The sequence below is a fragment of the Notamacropus eugenii genome, chromosome 5 (genome assembly GCF_028372415.1).
Source record: "Notamacropus eugenii isolate mMacEug1 chromosome 5, mMacEug1.pri_v2, whole genome shotgun sequence".
In the NCBI taxonomy this organism is placed as follows: Eukaryota; Metazoa; Chordata; class Mammalia; order Diprotodontia; family Macropodidae; genus Notamacropus; species Notamacropus eugenii.
This window is the reverse complement of record NC_092876.1, coordinates 184,684,487-184,708,682: the sequence shown is the minus strand read 5'-3', so window position 1 is coordinate 184,708,682 and position 24,196 is coordinate 184,684,487. Positions and strand designations below refer to the sequence as shown.

Sequence of the window (24,196 nt, the reverse complement as noted above, 5' to 3'; positions counted from 1 at the left end):
TGAGGAAAAAAACACCCAAAATTAAACATTTAAATCCCTGCATCCCAGAGATTGGAACTTAGCATCATCCATGCTTAGCAGGGCCAAAGTGGTAATTAAAGCCCCAGTTAGCTCAGGTTGTTGTCACAGCTGGGGATGTGACTACAAAGACCTGGAAACTACATGACTGCTTCCAGTTTGGGTCAGAGTAGGCTCCCTTTGATAGTCTGGTGTCCCTCGACTCAGTCACAAATGGGGATAGGGACACTGGGAATATCACTCTTGCCTCAATGTCATGCTGGACTAATAGAGAGTGGAATAATAACTGCTCTTTAAGTTAGGGAACTTGTGCCTATCACTCATACCTATACTACCAGCAGTCCATCTACTCAATTTAAGGAGGTACGCCCCACTTAGGACCCAAAGTAACAACCAGAGAGTTTTGCCTGGGTAAAATCCTAAAGCAACAGCTCAGCACATTCTGGGGACAGGCCTCCCACACTGTGTTCTGGCTGCTACTTTTCCCTCTATTTTCTAATTCAGAACGTAGAGGTTCCTTCTCTTTCATAGCTGTAGTGATGTAGCTTCTTATCATAATACAGTGATATAAGGAGGAAGTATTTCCTGTCATAGAGAGTTGACAGTGAATAAACTTTTAGTTCCCAAGACTACTAATCGCAGGGCATCAAGGCCCTGCTGAACCTGGGAGGTATTCCTAGAATCAGGAGCTGGAAGCTGGATGACATTTTCTCACAGAGACAATTACATGATGGTCTCAGGATCCCCATGCCAAGACCACCCCCTCTCTTTGTACTATTAGGAGACACTCTGTTTTTCTGAGCTAAAACACAGAAAGCAAGCTGTTCCCTGAGTTTAACATAACAACAATCCTTGGTACTCACTCTCTAAATGAACTCTGGCACAGAAAAGTTACAGAATTGTTTCACACTAGCCCCGGGTGGTCTCTGAGCCTAGACAAGCACCTACAGGACCCATGTTCCAGTCATGAAGCCATGCGATGAATCAAACTTGTCTTGTTGTTGTTACCCCTCATTGTCAGAGCTTACTGATTGTGACTCTGGGTCCTGAACGGGGTGTACCCCCTAGAACTGAGTAGATGGACTGCTAGTGCTTTAGATATGAATGACATCCACTAGTTCCCTAATTCACAACTGTAAAACTCAGAGAGCAGTTATTAGTTAAAGCTTTATTGATTCAGCATGACATTGAGGCAAGACAAATATTCCCAGTGTCCCTGTCTCCACTTGTGACTGAGTCTAGGGACATCAAACCATCCAAGGGTATCTACTCTGACCCAAACTGGAAATCGCTATACCAATATCATCGGTATAAATATTGAGATTTGGCCTCACTACAGCAGGTCTCCTAGAAGAGGCCCTGGCACATGTATCTAGTTTCCCTCCTTCAACAGAATAAAGAAAGCTTTTTGCTTATAACCATGATTCATTCCTGAGTTTATTTTGGTTTTTATTTTGTTTTATTCCTTAGAGATAACTATGGTTGTGATGACCATAGTAATGACCATGTGATGACCATGTGTGAGCTCTTTGGTACTTTTAGAGTTAACAGAGACTACATAACCTCTGTGACCTTTTGGTCATTTGTTTTCAGACCTGATAGTTATTGTCAGAAATGGGATCAACAATTGAATAATTACCTTCTTTCCCGCCCCTACTGTGACTCAAGGTACAGTACCTCTGGGAGTTCATTGAGCTCTACTTGAGTCTACTTGGAGAGAGGCAGTGGGTGATTTTCCTTCTCCAATTCTCAAGCTCCATTCCCTTGGAGGATTGAAACTATGGATGTCATGACCAAAGAGAGGATTCAACTGTCTTTTCCCGGAGAAGTCTCTGACTTCTGAGAACAGATACCCTTTGTTTTTGTTTCCCCTCTTGTTGAAATATAGGACTAACTAAGACTGAACCACCACAAAATATGGCTGCAAGGCATGTGCGTTCAGTCCATGGAATAGATACTTGCAAGTTTCTTAAGTAATTGGCATAATTTGACCTTGTTGGCCAACTTGAGGTTCTTTTGATTGGGATAAAACAGGTTATTTAAGAAATGTCTTGATGAAGTCATCAAGAAAATTAAATATCCCAAATGAGATGTTTTTAATAAATGGCTACTTGAAACCACCAAGTAAGAGGCCTTTTGTAATTTAGATTCCTCTAAGGAAAACTTATATGTAATCATCCTGTCTATGTGTCTGTCTCATCATTTTCTCTACGTTTGTATCTTTGTAAAATGTAGGAAAATCTTTGTCTTATGTTGTGTTTGTGATGTTTGTAGATTCTGGTACCTTGAAAGATTTCTAAAAAAGAAAATGCAGTCAACCTGAAAAACTTTGAGGAACTGTAGCCAAAGAGTTTAGAAAACTGGGAATGATTAGTGAACTTCCATGTTTGAACCAATTGTCCCTGTAAGCAAGACTAACTCCCTCTTTAGGCTATCCTCAGGAGATTAGGTTATAAGAAAAGAGAAAAAGAAAAAAAAACCTGCAAGACACTCTTCCTCTGTCATCTCCACTTCATCACATTGGAATTACAGAAATAAAATCAGATAATCCATGTCTCAAATGACTTCTTCTCAACCTGTCCTATCTCCCTAGCTCAAGTATAAGCAAAGATTGTGTCTTCTGTTTCTTTTGTTTCCCATCCCTCAGGTTTCTAGTATAAGACTTTATACCCAAGAAGTGTCTAGTTCTAGTACATACTGTGACCAAATGACTTTCTCCATCAGACAAGAGTGAGGCAATGGCTTGTTTAAGGTCATATGGTAAGTTAGGGTTAGAATCAGGACAGAAGTCAGGGGACTTCTCTCATTATTCTCTCTTATAATAAGTCTTGAGGAAAAAGTTCATATCCAAGAAATGGCAAATATTTCTGCTTTGTTTAGTAATCACTAGAAAAGAAAGGAATAAGAAGACGTAGAGGCCAAATGATGCAGCTCTTACCCTCTTGATGTAGGGCATGTAGTTTGCATCCTTGTCATAGGAGCTGTATTCATTCTCTACCTGCATAGCAATGATGGGTCCTCCCTATGTGTACTGAGAAGGGAGGAGATGGGAGTTAGAACTAAAGTGAGTATGGGAAAGAGGTTAGATCCCTTCAGCTTATTGACATACATATAATACACTTGTCATTACATGTACAACTCTAAGACAGCTATCCAAATGCTCTATATCCTTGTCATGTTCACTCACCAGCTGCTGAGTCACCCTTTCTACTCCTATTGTGAACTGAGACAGGGCTCCCAGATCCAGGGATGGTAAGTAAAGCATATTAGGAGAGGAAGAAATCTTCAGGTTTCAGTATTGGCAATAGAGATTAAACAGAGTCTCCAATTCTGTAGTTGTGGAGCTGATTTTTTTTGGATGCAAAGGTAAGACTTTATATTTATTCCTCAAGTCCCATTTTATTAGATTCAGTCCAACAATCCAAGCAGTTGAGATCTTGACTGTCATCCAAGACATGAACTATCCCTCCCAGATTTGTGTTATTTGCATACTTGATAGGACCAGAGTTCCTCTATTTCCCTAAAATAGGGATGAGTTTTACCTAAAAATCAAAAAAGCTGTATTTGGGAACTGACTGGCCCCTGCTTTCCTTAACACAGCTTCCTGGTCACCCATCCGCAGGGAGACAAGGTGTCTGTGACTTAGTGGATATCTGAAGACCGTGAGAATCACTAAACTCTGCCCAGATGACCAGACTCACTTCCACATGGAGACAAAGAGGAGCCATGGTCCAGAGAAGCTAAATGGAAATATATCCTTGCTGTGTATCCTTGTTGCACAAGGACAAGACAAAGTGAGCCTCCCTTTGTTAAATGTTCAATGACTTCAATGGGGACTTCATTTTGTCCCAACATTGTATCTGAATTAAGAGTCCTGGCATTAGACCTGCTCTTAATACATACCATCAATGCCTTTATGCAAGTCATGAATAAACATTTGGAAGAACACAGGCCCAAGCACAGATCTCCCCAAAGCACTCCACTAGAGACCTCCTGTCACACTGACAGTGAACTATTAATGACTTTGTAGATAAGCAAGAAAAAGAAAGCATCCTCATTTTGTCTAAAGTTCCTCAATCTTGTCTTTGATTCTGTTTGTGCTGCAGACCTTCCTTACTGTTGAGAGTGAGGACTTTCTATCTGTTAGGGCATGGTTAGGATAAATAGCTAATTCAAAAAACTGCCTTTCCTGTTACTATCCCCAACCTTATTCCGAAAGACCCTGGTAGCAAGCCTTATCTAATCAAGAGGTGCCCCATAACTAATTTACCTCCCACCTAATTAAAACTTATATAAGACTTGTAGAGACAGGTAGGTGGCTCAGCGGATAGAGTACTGGGCCTGGAATCAGGAAGACATGAGTCCAAATCCATCCTCAGACACTCACTAGCTGTGTGATCCAGGGTAAATCACTTAACTTTTGTTGGTAGTTGTTCTTTTCTCCATTTATGGAGTCCTCCTGAGGTTCCTCTTTGGTTTAGCCCTCAATTGGGCTCTTCATTGAATGGGGGTACCTTTGCCTGAAAGGGCTAGGGTCTCACATTGCATCCTAGACCATCTCCAGTGGTCCTGATGAATATCAGGCCACTGGACCCAGATGACTCAGGTGAAGAAAGTGAGGTTGGTGACCTTGCACAGCCCTCCCTAACTCAAATCAAAGTCAACTGCAACATCTTGATGTCATGGTCCTCTTTGAGAATGAAGGACAAACACAACAAATCTAATCTATCGGAGAAGGAAATGGCAAGCTACTGCATTATCTTTGCTTATAAAACCCCATGTGGGATCACAAAGAGTCAGACATGATTGAACGACTACCCATACAATCCTTGTCCTTTGTTCCTTTGGGGAGTCTCCATCCCAGCCCCTTGCTGGTGAACTCAATAAAGTTGAGTTCCAAAGAGAACCAAAGGACCTTATTGGTTCTTAAATTTTTGATTCTGGTTCTGTTTCTGGTTTGTTCCATCACCAACAATTTTACCTACAACTTCTTTTTGAGTCAAACCATTCAATCAGTTCCAATCAATTCAATTCTACTATTATCTAGTTCACATCTCTGTCTTATCCTCAAAAATAGTGAGTTACTTTAACAAATACTTTCTCAAAGTATAGGAAAACACTATCTACAGCATCCCCTTCATTTACTAGTTTAGTAAAGTTCTGTTGGCTTATAATTGGGCAAAATTATTTTAAATAATTTCTTTTATTTCCTCTTTATTTGTTCTGAATTTTCCTTTATTTCAATTTTGATTCTGGCAGTTTTCATTTTCCTCTACTTTTCTGATCATATTAGCTAATACTTTGTATTTTGTTAGTTTTTTTAGCTCTGAGTTATTTATCAGTTTAGTTGAGGTGTTTTTTATTTGTTGTTTTAATTTTATCTCTACTTTGATTTCACAATTTCTCTTTTTGTGTTTGGTTGGGTTTTTTGATTTGTTGCCATAAAGAAGCCTATTCATTGAATGGGCATATCTCACTCCAAGTGAGAATATGATAAGATGTAGCCTGAAAGGGCCAGGGTCTCACATTGCATCCTGGGTGACCTCTAGTTGTCCTGATGAATATCAGGCCACTGGACCCAGATGGTTTAGGAGAAGAAAGTGAGGTTGGTGACCTTGTACAGCCCTCCCTCACTCAAATCAAAGTCAATTGCAAGTCATGTCATCATCTTGATGTCATGGTCCTCTTTGAGAAGAAAGGACAAACATACCAAATCAATTAAAAAAGGAAATAAGTTGATTTAGTTTAGCATGATCTGTTCTTGATGAAACCCTACTGGTCTTTGCATTCATTATTTTTCCTTTTTAACTATTCAATAACCACCTCTTTAATAAAGTCATATTCTTCAATCTATAGTTTATAAACTCTGTTCCCTTCCTTTTTTTTTGAAAAGTTCAACCTTTGTCCCTCTCAAGCCCTTGTGATACTCTCCCACTTTCCACAATCTTTCAATTACTGTCATTATTGACAGTGATATAGCAATCACATTTCACATTTAAGTGGCCATGGATGTTATTCTTCAGGGCCAAGTGACTTGAATTAAGCAAGGGCAACTAGATATTTTCTTACTGCCTCCTAACTTAAGTATTAATTCCCTTTTTTGATCCTGCTCTTTTCCTAATATAGCTAAAAAACAAACCAAAACAACCCCACCTGTTCTTATCATTAGCATTCCTCAGCAAATTCAGTTCATTCTAAACTTTAGCATTTCTAACAGTATTCTCATAAGATTGTTTTTATATTTATCCTGTTAGCCATTCTTACTACCCTCTACTGTATTTTCTAAAATCTGTCTTTAGACAACTCCCTTCCCCCTTTCCTCTTTATCAGATTTATTTCCCTTTATGATTTCAGACTCATATTCTTGAGGACTTCTAGTCCTTCCTGCAGCAACATCTCTTATAGAATTTTAAGCCATGGGGTCTGCCTGTACTTTCTCTGTTGATCTTCACCCAAGTATATACATACATTTATTATAAAATATAACACACATTTCTGTTAAAAATACTAAAATACATGGAAATAAATGCAATGTCCCTTAGTATATTAAGCAATGCCTATCTTAAGCCATGATACATTATTCTTTGTTTTTTAAATTTTATTTATTTATTTATTTTTAGTTTTCAACATTCATTTCCACAAAATTTTGAGTTCTCAAGTTTTCTCCCCACCTCTTCCCTCCCCACATCCCATAATGCCTTACATTCTGATTATCCCTTCCCTCAATATGCCCTCCCTTCTATCATATCTTTCCCTTCCTTATTCCCATCTTCTCTCTTTTCTTGTAGGACAAGATAGATTTCTACACCCCATTACTTGTATTTCTTATTAACCAGTTGTATGCAAAAACAATTATCAATATTCATTCCTACAACTTTGAGTTCCTTCCTCCCTCCCCATCCATCCCCACTGAGAAGGCAAACAATTCAATATAGGCTATATATGTGTAGTTTTGCAAAAGACTTCCATAATAGTCATGTTGTGTAAGACTAATTATATTTCCCTCCATCCTATCATGTCCCCCATTTATTCTATTATCTCTTTTGACCTTGTTCCTCCCCAAAAGTGTTTACTTCTAATTGCTCCCTCCTCCCCATCCTGCTTGTCCCCTTCTCCCCTACTTTCCTGTAGTGTAAGATAGATTTTCATACCAAATTGAGTGATCATGTTATTCTCTCCTTAAGCCAAATGTGACGAGAGTAAGCTTCACTTTTTCCTTCTCACCCCCTCCCTTTTCTACTCCATTGAAAAAGCTTTTTCTTGCCTCTTTTATGAGTGATAGTCTGCCCCATTCCATTTCTCCCTTTCTCCTCCCAATATATTCCTCTCTCACCCCTTACTTTTATTTTTTTACATATCATCTCTTCTTTTCAACTCACCCTGTGCTCTCTATGTGTGTGTGTGTGTGTGTGTGTATGTATATATATATATATATATATATATATATATATATATATATATATATATATATATATATATATATATATATATATATATATATATATAATATATATATATCCATATGTGTGTGTAATCCCTCCAACTACCCAAATACTGAGAAAAATCTCAAGAGTTATAAACATTATCTTTCCATGTGTTTGCAAGTCAAATTTTCTATTCAGTTCTGCTTGAAAGTCCTCTATTTCATTGAATGACCATTTTTTCCCTTGAAGTACCATACTCAGTTTTGCTGGTAGGTGATTCTTGGTTTTAATCCTAGCTCCTTTGACTTCTGGAATATCATACTCCAAGCCCTTCAATCCTTTAATGTAAAAGCTGCTAGATCTTGTGTTATTCTGATCGTATTTCCACAATACTTGAATTGTTTCTTTCTAGCTGCTTGTAATATTTTCTCCTTGACCTGGGAACTCTGGAATTTGGCCACAATATTCCTAGGAGTTTCTCTTTTTGGATCTCTTTCAGGAAGTGATCAGTGAATTCTTTCAATATTTATTTTGCCCTCTGGTTCTAGAATATCAGGGCAGTTTTCCTTGATAATTTCATGAAAGATAATGAAAATTTCATGATGTCTAGACTCTTTTCTTGATCATGGCTTTCAGGCAGTCCCATAATTTTTAAATTGTCTCTCTTTTCCAGGTCAGTTGTTTTTCCAATGAGATATTTCACATTGTCTTCTATTTTTTCATTCTTTTGGCTTTGTTTTGTAATTTCTTGGTTTCTCATAAAGTTATTAGCTTCCATCTGCTCCATTCTAATTTTTAAAGAACTATTTTCTTCAGTGAGCTTTTGAACCTCCTTTTCCATTGGCTAATTCTGCTTTTTAAAGCATTCTTATCCTCATTGGCTTTTTGGACCTCTTTTACCAATTGAATTACCCTATTTTAAAGGTGTTATTTTCTTCAGCATTTTTTTGACTCTCCTTTAGCAAGTTGTTGATGTACTTTTCATGATTTTCTTGCATCACTATCATTTCTCTTCCCAATTTTTCCTCCACCTCTTTTACTTGATTTTCAAAATCCTTTTTGAGCTCTTCCATGGCCTGAGACCATTGCATATTTATTTTGGAGGTTTTGGATGCAGAAGCCTTGACTTCTTCTGATGGTAAGCATATTTCTTCCTCATCTGAAAGGATGGAAGAAAATATCTGTTCACCAAGAAAGTAACTTTCTATAATCTTATTTTTCCCCCTTCTTGGGGCATTTTTGCAGCCAGTTACTTGACTTTTGAGTCCCTTGTCAAGAGTAGGGTATACTCTGGGGACCTGTAAGTTCTCAGTTCCTCCAAGGTAGCACAATCAAGGGAGAGGAGTTTACTCCTCTCCTGGCCTGTGCTCTGGTCTGGGAGCAACCAAAAATTTTTCTGCCCAGGATCTGGGATTAGAATTCCCTCTCCACAACCACCTCCAGCTCTACCAGGCCAGCACTACTCCTCACCCCAGGGCCTCCATTCAGGGCTGAGATTCAGATCAGCTGCTCAATTCCCCCAGGGGCTCCAGGGGGTGGGCTCCAAAAATGGACACTGCAACTGCCGTAGCAGCAGCCCTGGGTCCAGACCCTGATCCCTTCTGGGTGAAGAGCTTTCTCACTGACCTTTGAAGCTGTCTGTGGCATCGGTGGGTCAAGCAGTCTGGGAACTGCTGCCACCCAGTGGCTCGCTGAAGCCCACTGGGCCACATGGTCCAGGCTAGGCTGCACTCTGCTCAGTGCCGGTGCAATAGAGCCTTCCTGTCGGCCCTCCAGGCTGTCCTGGGCTGAAAATCTTTCACTCTGTTGTTCTGAGACTTCTGTTGCTCTAGAATTTGTTCAGAGTCATTTTTACAGGTATTTTATGGGCTATGTGGGGGAACTTTGACAGGTCCATCTTGCCTCCACTCCCCCTACATTATTATTTGTCATAGAAAAAAATTAAAACTATATAAATCAATAGCGTTTTTGTTTTTAGCCAACAAAATCCATCAGAAATCTTTTGTTTAAAATAACTTCAAAATTTCCAAAACACTTGGCAGGTTACAATACACACATAAATTATATGGATAAACTACAAGATGTTCTTTACAATAATAGAAATCCAAATAATGAAAGAATATTAATTGTTATATAGGTTGAGTCAGTATAATAAAATCAGATAAAAAATCAGTTTGTGTACTATATACCACTTTGATCAAACTAACATGATTATTTTGGAGCAAAAAATAGATATCATAAGGAAATTCATCTGAAAGCAATAAAAACAGACTCTGGAGTAATGATGTCATTTTGGTCCTCTGCTAGTATGAAGGACAGCAACCAAACAAGCACATAAGGAAAAACTACCTAATAATTAGAGCTGGCTAAAATTGGCATGAACTGCCTCAAGAAACAATGAATTCTTATCTAAAAACATCCACAGGCATTATCTATAATGAGGATAAACTAGAGACCTTCCCAATCAGCTCAGGGGTGAAGCAAGGATGCCCAGTATCATTATTATTATTCAATATTATACTGGAAATGCTGGCTATAACAATAAGAGAAGAAAAAGAAATTAAAGAAATTAGAATAGACAATGGGACAAAAATTATCACTCTGCGGGTAATATGATGGTATACTTAGAGAATCCTAGAGAATCAACTAAGAACTAATGGAATTAATTAACAACTTTGGCAAGGTTACAGAATATAAAATAAACCCACATAAATCATCAGCATTTCTGTATTACCAACAAGGTCCAGCAGTAAGAAATAGAAAGAAAAATTCCATTTAAAATAACCATAGACAATATAAAATACTTGGAAGTCTACCTGCCAAGACAAACTCAGGAACTATTATGAACATGATTACAAAACACTTTTCACACAAATAAAGGCAGACCTAAATAACTGGAAAAACAACAATTGCATATGGGTAGGCCAAGCCAATATACTAAAAATGACAATTCTACCTAAATTAATCTATTCATTCAGAGCCACATCTATCAAACTACCAAAATGTATTTGGTAGAGCTAGAAAAAATAATAACAAAATTCATCTGGAAGAACAAAAAGTCAAGAATATCAAGAGAATCAATGAAAAAAAACGTGAAGGAAGGTGGTTTAGTCATACCAGATCTCAAACTGTACTATAAAGTACCACTGCTAGGTCTATATCCCAAAGAGATTTTTTTTAAGGGGAAAGGACCTACTAGTACAAAATATTTAAAGTAGCTCTTTTTGTAGTGGCTAAGAATTGGAAATTGAAGGGATGCCCATCAATTGGGGAATGGCTGAACAAGCTGTGGTATATTATTGTGATATTTTTGTGCTATAAGAAATGACAAGGAGGATATTTTCAGAAAAACCTAAAAAGACTTAAACAAACTGATGCAAAGTGAAGCGAGTAGATCCAAGAGAATGGTGTACTTGGTTATAGCAATGTTGTATGATGAAGAACTGTGAATGACTTAGCTATTCATAGCAATGCAGTGACCTAAAACAATCCCAAAGGACTCACAATGAAACACATTACCTGACTCTAGAGAAAGAACTAATATTGTCCGGAACAAACTGAAATATACGATTTTTCTTTTTGTTCATGTCTTTTTATACAAAATGATTAATATGGAAATGTTTTACATGATTGCACTTGTATAACCCACATCAAATTGCTTGTCATCTCATAGAGGGGGAGAGGAGAAAGGGAGGGAGGGATAAAATTTGAAACTCAAAACTTTCAACAAAAAACAAATGCTAAAAATTGTTTTAATGTGTAATTGGGGAAAACAATAAAATATTATTTTTTTCAAAAAGAAAAGAAACGAGTTCTCTATCACTGGAGACATTCAACTGAAGGTTAGATGTTCATTTGTCCAAAATGTCATACAGAATATTCCCATGTTTAAATATAGGTTCAAACTACTTGAAACTTGAAATCCCTTCTAATCCTGAGATTCTGTGATTTTATGAAGTGGGATTCCTGGAGTGGAATAGAAAGGATAGTGGGAAAGAGGTGAGATGGGTGGGCTTCACTGAAATGGGTGGGCTTCACTAAAATGGGCAGACTAGATTAGGCGGAGGCAAGTAGAAGGGGTACAATAGACAAGGCAATGTCAGTCAGACAGTATGGAACTGGTAAAATGAAGTGGAATAGATGAGGTAGATTCCACAGAAATCTGTGAGAGGGCAGAATCTGAAGCAATAGAAAGTCATTAGAGAAAGAAAGAATTAGGTTTGATGTGAGGGAAAAGCTCCTTAAAATGTAGGCCTATCCAAATGGGAAATGGTTGCTTCAGGAGGTATTTAGTTTCCCCTCACTAAAGGTCTTTAAATAAGAGGCTAAATGAATATTTGTTGACTATGTTGTAAATCATAATCCAACTATGGGTGGGATTAACTGCTTCTCATGTTTTTTCCTACTCTTAGATTGCATGATTCTATGTCTTTCAGGCAGATTAAGCCAAGGTAGCTTTTGTAGTTCCAAGGTCAACAGAGCTAGCTGTCTGCAAGGCTAGCTCATACTGTAGTGAGGACACCTGATTGTTCAGTTAGATCAAAACATTCCTATGGGAGCTTCAACTCACATTTCACAACCCCCTGCAACCAAAGATGGAGACATCAGAACTTCCACTTCCAAGAGTGGCAAAAATCCATAGTTGCCATCCTTTGTTTTTGAAGAGGACCAAAATGAAATTACTATGTTGGGATCAAGTGCACAGTGTGTCCAAATTTAGTTGATCAAACTTGGAAGGCTCTATCACAGATTGGGCACAAATAGTTCATATGAATATTTGGAGTGGAGAAGTTCCTAAATTTGCACATCTCACATTTCTTTTGAGCTATTGCAATTCTGTTTTGCTTATAAAGAAGAGCACCTTCTTTGATGAAGGCAAGTCATGCTGGGCAGTCCTCTGCCAGTTTCTCCCATGTCTCACAACTGATACCAAAGTACTTCAGAGAGACCTTGAAAATGTCCTTGTATCCCTTCTTCTGACCTCCATGTAAGCATTTGCCTTGTATGAGTTGTCTGTAAAACAAACTGTTAGTCAAACATATGTTTCACATTCAAACAATATGGCAGCCCAGCAGAGTTGTATTCTCCACGGTAGAGTTTGAACACTGGGCAAGAAAGGACCTCAGTGTTCAGTACCTTATCTTGCCAGGTGATCTTCAGAATCTTCATATTCTAGCATCAACTAGATACTTTACCCTGCGCACCCTCACTCCCAATCTTGTAGCTACCAGAACTCTGAAGACACCCAAACCCTCGAGGCTCTCGGGCTATCTTTAGACCTGTTTTTGTTCCTCAAGACAGAACTCTCAGACTACCAAGAAATTTCAATCCAGGCAATGAAGGAGTCAGGAGCTTCTGAGAAATTCCTAGCCTGAAACCTATGCCTGTAGCAGCAGGTCTTTCCCACAGGTGGGAAAGACAGTGAACATGCAGTTATTCAATTCAGAATTGCTGACTCATGAAATATGGCCCTTTCAGGAACAATTGGCAGAGTACTGCAGTTGCTCAACTGTATCCTAGAGGACTAAAGTTTAAACAACCAGATGGATTCAAATAAGACATTGCTTTGACTTTGGGGAAGAAGGTATTACTTATTCTCAGAATTAACAAGGCAAAGGAGAGTGGACATCTTCATCAGAGTCTAAGTAGGCTCTTCCTCCCTAGTACAAAAAATCTCATGATGGCATTAATGCTAGACGGAGGCGTTACACCAAGAAAAACCATAAGCCTGTGACATAAATCTGGTTCCTGGTGCCAATCACGTATTTTCTGCACTTTCACCTGAGTCTATCAGACCCCACATATTCCTTCATAATAATAACTGCAAAAGTGTTCATTTATTTTACTCACTAGGGCCCAAGAATGTTTTGGTGTGTGTGGGAATGGTTGAGAGAGGAGGGAAGAAAGACAACTGAGGATCTTCTGTGATTCTTGGTTTCTATATACTATCCCCAATTATGACCAGCACCCTGCCATTAATTTTCAACCTGTTCAATTCAATGAAGCAGACAGTGAGTATTCTTTACCAAGGTGGGCCTCCAGGGATTGACAACCTGATGCACACTTAAAAAGGCAAACCATAGGAAATGATCTTCCAGTTTGGGCAATATGAATAGTGGATCATGACTGAACAGTTCTGACATAAAGATCACCAAGGAAAGAGGTGATGGTCTACAAGTCACAGAGCATAAATTTTAGTCAATGTGGGAAGAAGGAGCAAAAAAACTGACCAGTACAAAGACATCCCCTGATTGAGTAGGCAAGTGATTTGATATAGGTTATACATGTGTAGTCATGTAAAACACTTCCATTACAGTCATGTTATAAAAAACTAACTATATTTCCCTCCATCCTATTCTTCCTCCAGAATGGTTGGATCAGATCACAACTCCATCAACAGTGCTTTAATGCCCCAATTTTCCTGCATCCCCTCTAACATATATTATTTTCCTTTTCTGTCATATTAGCCAATCTGATAGTTATAAGGTAGTACCTAGTGTTTTAATTTTCATTTCTCTAATCAATAGTGATTTAGAGCATTTTTTTCACATGACTATAGATAACTTTGATTTCTTCATCTGAAAACTGCCTGTTCATATCCTTTGACCATTTATCAATTGGAAATGATTTGTATTTTTACAAATTGGACTCTGTGCTCTATTATATGTTAGAGAAAAGAGGCCTTTCTCAGAAATACTTGCTATAAAGATTGTTTCCCAGCTTTCTGTTTCTCTTCTAATTTTGGTTGTGTTGATGTTGCAAAAACTTTTACATTTCATGTAATCACAGTTATCCATTTTATATCCCATAATCCTCTCTAGCTCTTATTTGATCATAAATTCTTCCCTTCTCCATAGATTTAATTTGCTAATCTCTTAATTTGCTTATGGTATCGCCCTTTATGAATAAATCATGCACCCATTTTGACCTTATCTTGGTGTACCATATAAAATATTGCTCTATACCTAGTTTCTGCCTTACTGTTTTCTAGTTTTCCCAGTCATTTTTGTCAAATAGTGACTTCTTGTCCCAAAACCTTGGTTCTTTGGGTTTAACAAACACTAGATTACCATGGTCGCTTATTACTGTCTTATACACCTAATCTATTCCAATGATCCACCACTCTATTTCTTGACCAGTGGCAGATAATTTTGATGAGTACTGCTTTATGTACAGTTGGAGATCTGGCATGGTTACACCACCTTCTTTTGCATTTGTTTTCATTAATTCCCTTGATATTCTTGATGTTGTGTTCTTCCAGCTGAATTTTGCTATGATTTTTTTCTAGCTCTATCAAATAATTTTTTGGTAGTCTGATTGGTATGGCACTGAGTAAGCGGATTGATTTAGCTAGAATCGTCATGTTTATTATAGTAGCTCAGCCTACCCATAAGCAATTAATAGTTTTCCAATTGTTTAGCATGTTCATTATTTACATTAATATTGATAAAGCCTTCTAACTCCCTAACACTTTTACCATCTTTGTTACTTGTAAATGCTTGGATAAGACAATGTCTACATTAACTAATAGCAAATAAACTAATAGTACCTACACATTTCCAATTGCACAAAGCATAGGGCGGGGTATATTTCATAAAAGTAAGTAAAGAAAGATGTAGTAATCAAGTTGGTGAAATAGCTCAGCTTCCCTCCCTCGCAAGTTCCCAGCTAAGTTAGGTGCCACCCAATGATAGAAAATGCAAGAGTTTGGGAGTGAATTGGAACTGTGACGAGAATAGGCAATACTGATTGGGGCCTTCAAAAGCACAAGAGTGGAGGATGACATCTATCAAAGCAAATATCTAGACATACTAGGCATACCAGAGGGAAACCATACAAACAGTAGGTTTATGTCAATCTGCCTACTGACTATGGAATTTCCTCCAAATCTCACCCCTATGCTCCCAAGAATCCATAGATAAGAGCTCACAGATACTGCTAATAAAAGAATGCCAGCAAAATATGAAATTAGGGTGTATGGAAAGCCAGTTAGAGATGCTACATGGGTAGAAAGATTGCCACATGAGCTTTTAGAGACTATTCGATGACTATTAGCAGCAGAAGTCATTTGTCAGAGACTAGTTACAAATTGTCTGCCAGAATAAACTTTGTGGAGAATATATTACCTTTCTGCCATTTACTTTGGAAATGAAACACAGGAATATGTTCCCCTAAAAGTTGAGTTAGGAATACCTAATTGAAGACTGGAAGGGGGAAGTGAAGGTTTTCGGGTCTTTATTATAGCAGCCAAGAGTTTTAATACTGAATCTTTTAAATCCTTATTGTATTCAGTAAATGAGCCTTAATTTATAAAGTGAATGTATATTCCTTTGATTAATGTGAATCTTAGAAAAAAAGAATCTTAATGGGAAATGTGGGCACAAGTCAATTTTGACACAGTTGTGAAATACTGAATGAATGAGCCTTACATTTTAAACCCTAGATTAACTGAGCAAAGATGAAAATCTGAGGAGACCTCATGAGGCTGAGTGTGCTTCTTGGCATATGCATAGCGATGGAGAAATCAGCTTACTTCTGTTTTCTTGCAAGATGTCTGGACTGAGAGCTCCACCACCTGAAGAATGACCATTCTAGGGAGCTCTTCCAGAGCATGCCCTGGGACACACTTGAGCAATAATGCCCAAACACTGTCTTTCTTTTGCCAGAGCACATTTAAGTGGTACTTAAGGAGCAGGTGCATCAGTCCAGAGGCTAATTGCCCACGTCCCTTAGGAAGATAAGCAACCAGAATCAGAACTTGAGCCTCATTATTTTTTTCCACCAAGATCTAGGCCCAGGTCAGTCCATGAAAAGAACAAGAACAAGTTACTTCTCTGAGGATTACAGAGAAATAGAAAGGAGAGAAAGGACTATTTACCTTCAGGGGGACCACCCTGGGAATGAGGTGACTAAAATAAAGATCCACAGTTTTAGTGAAGCCTTTGTAGGTTGTTCTCAGTCATATGTAGGCATCTTGAAGTAACCATCTAGAGGAGAAAAGAGAGAAAAGGTAAAAGGCCATAGTGATAGAGCACTTTAAGGTCTACAAAGTGCTGTCCTCAGATGTACCCTGCAAAGGAAATGGGATATTATTATTATCCCCGTTGTATGAGGCATAGTCACAAAGCTATTCGCTAACTGAGTCAGGACACAAAATCATCTCCACCTTCAGGGCTCTTCATATTAAACCTCACCCTGCTTCTTCAAGATAGTCCTAAGGTATTAGGCAATTAAACTGGACAAGAAGATAAGGCCAAGGATCAAAGACACAAAGCTGAAAGACACAAAGCTCTCAAAGAATGACAGTGCCTGATGAAAAACAGCTCACACTCTCCTGATGGAGGAGTGAAGAATTCTTCAGATGGTAGGCATTCTGAGGGCAGAGCAAAGGACTGTGGAGTGATCACCGAATATGAAGTTGGAAGACCCAGCAAATTCTGGTTCTGCTATTTACCACACGATGACATCAAACAGATTGCCTTTTAGACCTTAGTTACACCATCTAAAATGTGAGGGCGTTGGATTAGTTGACCTCTAAAGTCACCTGTCACAGAGACATCACAAGGTAGTGAGAAGACTTGAATCTGGACATCTGCCAGAGCTCTAGGTCTCTGCCACAAGTAGATAAGGTAATAATCTCTTGGCTTGCCTAAAAGATCATTTCATCATTTAAAAAGTAGAGGAACCAACGAGAGGAACTACTAATCTGAACCTGATTCCCGCCAACAGGGAGAAGGTGGTTGCTAAGAAAGATCTAATGGGAACTTTGTTGGGGATTAGTGGGGAGAAGTATTAGTGATTTGAATAACAGCACAGATGGCATACTCATACCCCACAAATCTGCAGGTGACACAAAGCTGTGAGGAATAGCTAACACAATGAATGACAGAGTCAAGATCCAAAAAGTGCTCAAGATGTTAGAAGATTGGGCCAAATAGAACAAGAGAAAATTGAATGGGGATCAGTTCTTATACTTAGGTTCAAAGACTCAGTTTCACAAATATAAGATTAGAGAGACTTGGCTAACCAGCAGTCTGTCTGGAAAAAAATTTGGAGATTTAGTGTAAGCTCAATATGTACATATAATGCAATATGCTCAATATGTACATATAATGCAATATGTCACCCCAAAAGCTGAAACAATCTTTGATTCCATTAAGAGATGCACAGTGTCTAAGTCTAAGGAGCAGATGGTTTCACTTGTGTACTACTCAGTTTGGACCACATCTAGAATATTATGTTCCATATGGGTGCTGTATTTCAAAGAGTCCATCATTAAGTAAGAGTATGTGCAGAGGAGAATGATCAAGTTAATAAAGGGCCTCAAAATTACACCATGGGAGAATCAGTTGAAGGAACTAGGGTTGTATAACCTAAGGAAAGGATCTATGAGTGTGGAGAAATGACAATTGTATTCAAAATCTGAAGAGCTGTCACAGAGATAAGGAATTAGACTTTTCTGCTTGGCCCACAAGGGTTAGAACAGGAAGCAGTAGACAAAAGTTGCCAAAAGGCTGATTAATATAACTCAAGAGATCAAATAAAAAGGAAAAAAATTAAAACATAGCAGCTCTTTTATGCAGTGGCAAAGAATTTAAAAGAAAGGAAGCACCCATCAACTGAGAAATGGCTGATCCAATTATGACAGATGTAACAGAATTCTATTGTACCATAAGAAATGATGAAAGGGATAGTTTCCAAGAAACCTAGGGAAATTTGTATGTAAAGTGAACAGAGTTAGGAGAACAGTTTATACAATAGCAATATCATAAAGAAAAGCAGCTTTCAAAGACGCAGCTCTGATCAGTGCAATGACCAAGCATAATTTCAGAGATAATGAAGATCACCTGCCTCCTGACAGAGAAGTTGATGGACTCAGAGAGAAGATTAAGACATATATTTTATGGATATAGTCAACGTAGGAATTTGTTTTGCTTGACCATGTATATTTGTTACAAGGGTTTTGTTTCCCCTTTCCCCCAAAATAATGGGGGCAGAGGAAAGGGATGTGGGAGGGAAAGAAAAGGCATTTTTGCTCACTGGAAAATATTTAATAAAAAAAATGACGGGAGAGAAGGGCATGCTTTATGTAAGAATTTCTTAGCAATTACAGCAGGGGTTCTTAATGTGGGGGCTGTTGACTTTTTTAAAAACTATATGATTGTAATCATATGTTTTTATGTATATTTTAGGTATTTTAATTTATTTTTTAATTTTATTCATTTAAAAACATGATTCTGAGGAGTCCATAGGCTTCACTAGACTGACAAAGGGAGGTCCATGACACACAAAACCCCTGAAGAACTCCTGAATCAAAGAGCTATCCAAAGTGGAACAGATTTTAGGAAAGATTAGGTCATGAGCTTCCCCTCACTATAGATCTTCAATGATTGTTTGTCAAGAAGTTGTAGGGGAGACTCCCATTCAAGCATATTCTGTGATTCTGAGGGCAGGATGTGGTGAGAGAAATATTACCTACCAGACACCTCATCAAAGCACCTGAGTTAGTTTTTCCTAAGACTATGCTCCATGTTATGTTAATTTCTCTATAAAACAATGTTTTTGATTTTTTTTCTTTTACCTTTTTTATGTCAAAGATCTCTTTGGCAGTCACCAGTGAAGCCTATGAACACCTTCTGAGGATAATGGTGTGTTTTTTTAAATTCATAATTGAAGGAAAAGTTAAAAATTAATTCTAGGTTAGTGAAAATAAAGATTTGAAAGATTTTCTTCATCTATGTTCATGCATCTCCTGAAGTTTATCCGCAGACATCTCCCTTCCCCTCAGTTTAAGAACCCCTGACTCAGGGAATCAAGGTTCAAGCTGTCTCGCTTGACTCTTTTTAAAAAAATTATAATAGTATTTTATTTTTTCCAATTATATGTAAAGACAATTTTTAGCATTCATTCACTTTTACAAGATTTTGAGTTCCAAATTTTTTACCTCCTTCTTTCTCTCCCCTCCCCTCTTCCTAACATGGTAAACAATTTGATATAGGTAATGTATGTGCAATCATGTAAAACATATTACCTCATTAGTCACATTTATGAAAGAAGAAACAGAGCAAATGGAGAAAAGCCATAAAAAAAAAAAGTCAAAATAGTATGCTTCAATCTGCATTCAGACTTTATCAGTTCTTTATCTGGATTTGGATAGCATTTTTCAACATGAGTCCTTTATAATTGTCTTGGATCATAGCATTGCTGAGAAGAGGTAAATCATTCATAGTTGATCATCACACAATATTGCTATTGCTGTGTACAATGCTTTCCTGGTTCTGCTCTCTTCATTCAGTACCAGTTCATACAAGTGTTTCCAGGTTTTTCTGAAATCTGCCTGTTCATCATTTCTTACAGCCCCATACTATTCATGTATACATATATATGTATATATACATATATATGTATACACACACCCACACATATACATATGGTGGTCCTTTCCCCTTTTTAATGATATCTTTGGGATACAGACCTAATAGTGGTTGGTATTGATGGATCAAAGGGTATGCAAAATTTGAGAGCCTTATGTGCATAGTTCCAAATTGTTCTTCAGAATGGTTGGGTCAGTTCAAAACTCCCACATTCGTGTGCCAATTTTCCCACATCCTCTTCATTTTTCATTTTCCTTTCTTATCATTTTAATCAATCTGATAGGAGTGAGGTAGTATCTCAGAGTTGTTTTAATTTTCATTTCTCCAATCAATAGTGATTTAAAGCATTTTTTCATATGACTATAGATAGCTTTGATTTCTTCATCTGAAAACTGCCTGTTCCTATCCTTTGACCATTTATCAATTGGGCAACGGCTTGTATTCTTATGAATTTGACTCAGTTCTCTATTTATTTGAGAAATGAGGCCTTTATCAGAGACACTTGCTGTAAAGATTGTTTCCCAGTTTTCTTCTTTCCTTCTAATCTTGGTTGCATAGTTTTGTTTGTGCAAAACCTTTTTAATATAATCAAAATTATCTATTTTACATTTCATGATGCTTTCTATCTCTTGCTTTGTCATAAACTCTTCTCTTCTCCCTAGATCTGATAGGTAGACTATTTCTTGTTCTTCTAATTTGTTTACGATAAAACCTTTTATAGCTAAATCATGTGCCCATTTTGACTTTGTCTTGGTATATGGTGTAAGATGTTGCTCTATACTTAGTTTCTGCCATAGTTTTACAGTTTTCCCAGCAGATTTTGTCAAATAGTGAGTTCTTATCTCAGAGGCTGGAGCCTTTGGGTTTATCAAGCACTATGGTCATTTACCACTCTGTCTTGTGTACCAAATCTATTTCACTGATGTACCATTCTGCTTCTTAGCTAGTACCAGATAGTTTAGATGATTACTGCTTTATAATATAGTTTGAGACATGATATTGCAAGGTCACCTTGCTTCACAATTTGTTTCATTAACTTCCCTGAAATTTTTTACCTTTTGTTCTTCCAGGAGAATTTTGTTCTTATTTTTTCTAGTTCTATCCAATAACTTTTCATAGTTTGATTGGTATCACACTAATTCAATTATTTTAGGTCGAATTGTCATTTTTAGTATATTGGTTTGGCCTGCCCATAAGCAATTGTTATTTTTCCTGGCTTTATTAGGGTGAAAAGTGTTTTGTAATTGTGTTCATATAGTTCCTGAGTTTTTCTTAGCAGGTAGATTCCTGAGTATTTTATGTTGTCTATAAAGTTATTTTAAATGGAATTTCTCTTTCTATCTCTTGTTGGTCACATATAGAAATGCTGATGATTTATATGGGTTTATTTTATATCCTGCAACTTTGCCAAAGTTGTTCATTATTTCCACTAGTTCTTAGCTGATTCTCTAGGATTCTCTGAGTATATCATCATATCATCTGCAAAGAGTGATAGTTTTGTTTTCTCATTGCCTATTCTAATTCCTTCAATTTCTTTTTCTTCTCTTATTGCTGAAGGTAACATTTCTAGTACAATATTGAATAATAGACCTTGTTTCAACCCTGTTCTTATTGGGAAGGTCTGTAGCTTATCCCCATTATAGATAATGCCTGCTAATGGTTTTAGATAGATACTGCTTATCACTTTAAGAAATGTTCCCTTTATTCCTGTGCTCTCTAGCATTTTTAATAGGAATAGATGCTGTGTTTTGTCAAAAGCTTTTCCAACATCTATTGAAATAATCACATGATTTCTACTGGTTTTGTAATTGATATGGTCAATTATGCTGACAGTTTTCCTGATATTGAATTAACCCTGAATTCCTGATATAAATCTCATTTGGTCCTTTGACTCATTCTAACATTCCAACAACAAAAGGGCTTCAGAGGCCATTTAGTACAACCTGTACCTGAAAAAGAACCTCCTTTATAATTCTCTCAAAAAGTGGTCATCCAAAAGAAGATGAAATAAGAAATAAATAAGAAAAAGAATAAAGAAATAAATAAGAAATAATGAAATAATAAAAATAAAGAAGAAAATAAGAAAAGAAACTGTCAAGTAAAGAACAAAAATACGTCTGCATCAACAGTACTGATAAAAATCTGATATTCAAGATATGCATTGTGTGGAGAACTAATCCAAACATACATGGCCAAGAGTCAAAGAGTAAGCCAGTGGAATGGGGTAGAAAGTCAACCACTGCAGCAATGGAGGCCTCTGCATCCCTAGAAGCCAAGGGAAGAGCCCTAGATCCCAAGGTTCTAGGTCCTAGGAGGTCCCAGATCCCAAGGTTGAATGTAGGGAGTTACTCAAATCATTTTGACAGGGATGTTTGCATTAAGCACATGAGCTTTCCAGTTTTTTCACTCTGTGGTGGGAGGCAGCAAAAGTGAGGTTCATCTCTGGGGGATGAAGAGAATTGAGATGTTTTCAACTCCTGTAATAAAGTCTGGATGCTTGAACTGTATTAAATTTTTAGCAGATTCAATTAAATTGCTCAGGTTAGGACACAGCATGCCAGAAAGGGATGCAAAAAATGATCAATTAATATGAACAGGCAACTTTCAGAGGAAGAAATTAAAGATATCTATAGTCATATGAAAAAATGCTCTAAATCACCATTGATTAGAGAGATGCAAATCAGAACAGCTCTGAGGTATCACATCACACCTATCAGATTGGCAAACATGATAGAACAGGAAGACGATAAATGTTGGAGAGGATATGAGAGAGTTGGAACACCAATTCATAATGGAGCTGTGAGCTGATCCAACCATTCTGGAGAGCAATTTGGAACTATGCCTAAACGGCTACAAAAACATGTATACCCTTTGACCCAGCAATATCGCTTCTAGGACTGTATCCCTAAGAGATCATAAAAATGGGAAAGGGTCCCACGTGTACAAAAATATTTATAGCAGCACTCTTTGTGGTAGCCAAAAACTGGAAATCGAGGGGATGCTCATCAATTGGGGAATGGCTGAATAAATTATGGTATATGAATGCAATGGAGTACTATTGTGCTATATGAAATGAAGAACAGGAAGACTTCAGAGAGGCCTGGAAAGACTTATATGATCTGATGCTGAGCGAAAGGAGCAGAACCAGGAGAACTTTATGCACATCAATGACAACAGTGTGCAAGAGTTTTTTCTGGTAGACTTGGAACTTCGGAGAAAGATCTATGGAATTAAATCACAGAATGTAACAGGTCATTTTGTGTGTGTGTGTGTATTGTGTTTTGGTTTGTTAGATGATTTCTCCCATTCATTTTAATTCTTCTACACAGCATGACTATAGTGAAAATGTATTTATTAGGAACATATGTGTAAAACCTATATAAAATTGTATGCTGTCTCAGGGAGGGAAGGGGGAGGTAGCGGGGAGAGAGGGAAAAATAATAATCTGAGTTTATGGTAGTGATTGTAGAACACTGAAAATAAATGAAATTAATTTAAAGACAAAAAAAGAAAATGACATGTTAAAAAAAATGATCACTCAGATGTAGGCACCAGTAAACATTAACTGATGTGTTGGACCCCTAGATAAGGAGTTGTAGAAGTGTGTTGAGATGTCAGTCATCCATCCTTGCATTCCTACACTGCTCATAATGAACACACAAACTGTTAGCATGGTACCCAATTATACAAGAGCATAATCAAGATGTGACAGGAGGCAGCAGCTTTCCCCAATTTCATATCCATTCATACCACATCAAACTGGTCTTATCTGTCATTTCATCTATAACATTTAAATACTGAGAGATAAAGACTTTAAGGAGGCTCCCAAGAAGAAGAAATCAAAAATCTTTTAAAGTATGATGTTCCCCAAGAAATTCACCTGCATGAGGTGTTAGCGGGCAAAGGTGTAGGTTAAACTAGAATGCTTGACTTTTGTTTTAGCTCTGAGGCTTTATGCTCTTGTCATAGAATCTCTAACCCTCCCACCAAACCCTCCTCATTTTTTCTTTCCCAATAGCCTAGTGTACATACACATGTGTGCACACACACATACACACACAATGAGTGAGCACCTGGGCTATAAAAAAAATTAAGCTCAAAGGTTATAATCACCTGCATTTATATTTTACCTGTTATTTTTCAAGGCTCTTGTATGTTTTTCTCATATTTTATCCTTGAAAGGCCCTTGAGAGATATATGGGACAGTTATGATTGTTCCTGTTTTATAGTCTGAGGAGAATTTTTGAGAAATTAAGTGAATTACCCAAAGTTGCTCACTATCTAGGAGAAAACAGTCTCATAGATGTCCACCCTGAACATCACAATCATGACAACATCACATAGATTTGTCTGGATGATGCCCATTATTTAAAGGTTCAT

The 24,196-nt window shown here is 37.4% G+C and overlaps 1 protein-coding gene across 5 annotated transcripts in view; it reads right to left on the bottom strand.

Moving 5' to 3' along the window:
* Positions 1-8,185: 8,185 nt before the first annotated feature.
* The window catches only part of ACAD8 (acyl-CoA dehydrogenase family member 8), a 54,171-nt gene continuing 38,160 nt past the window's right edge, over positions 8,186-24,196 (bottom strand). For 2 of the 5 annotated variants that reach the window (XR_011967554.1, XR_011967558.1), the window contains exon 13: positions 8,186-16,429. The gene's annotated coding sequence lies outside the window, so the exon portion shown is untranslated. The remainder of the gene's footprint in view (positions 16,430-24,196) is intronic. The other 3 variants (XR_011967556.1, XR_011967555.1, XR_011967557.1) reach the window with 3 other exon arrangements.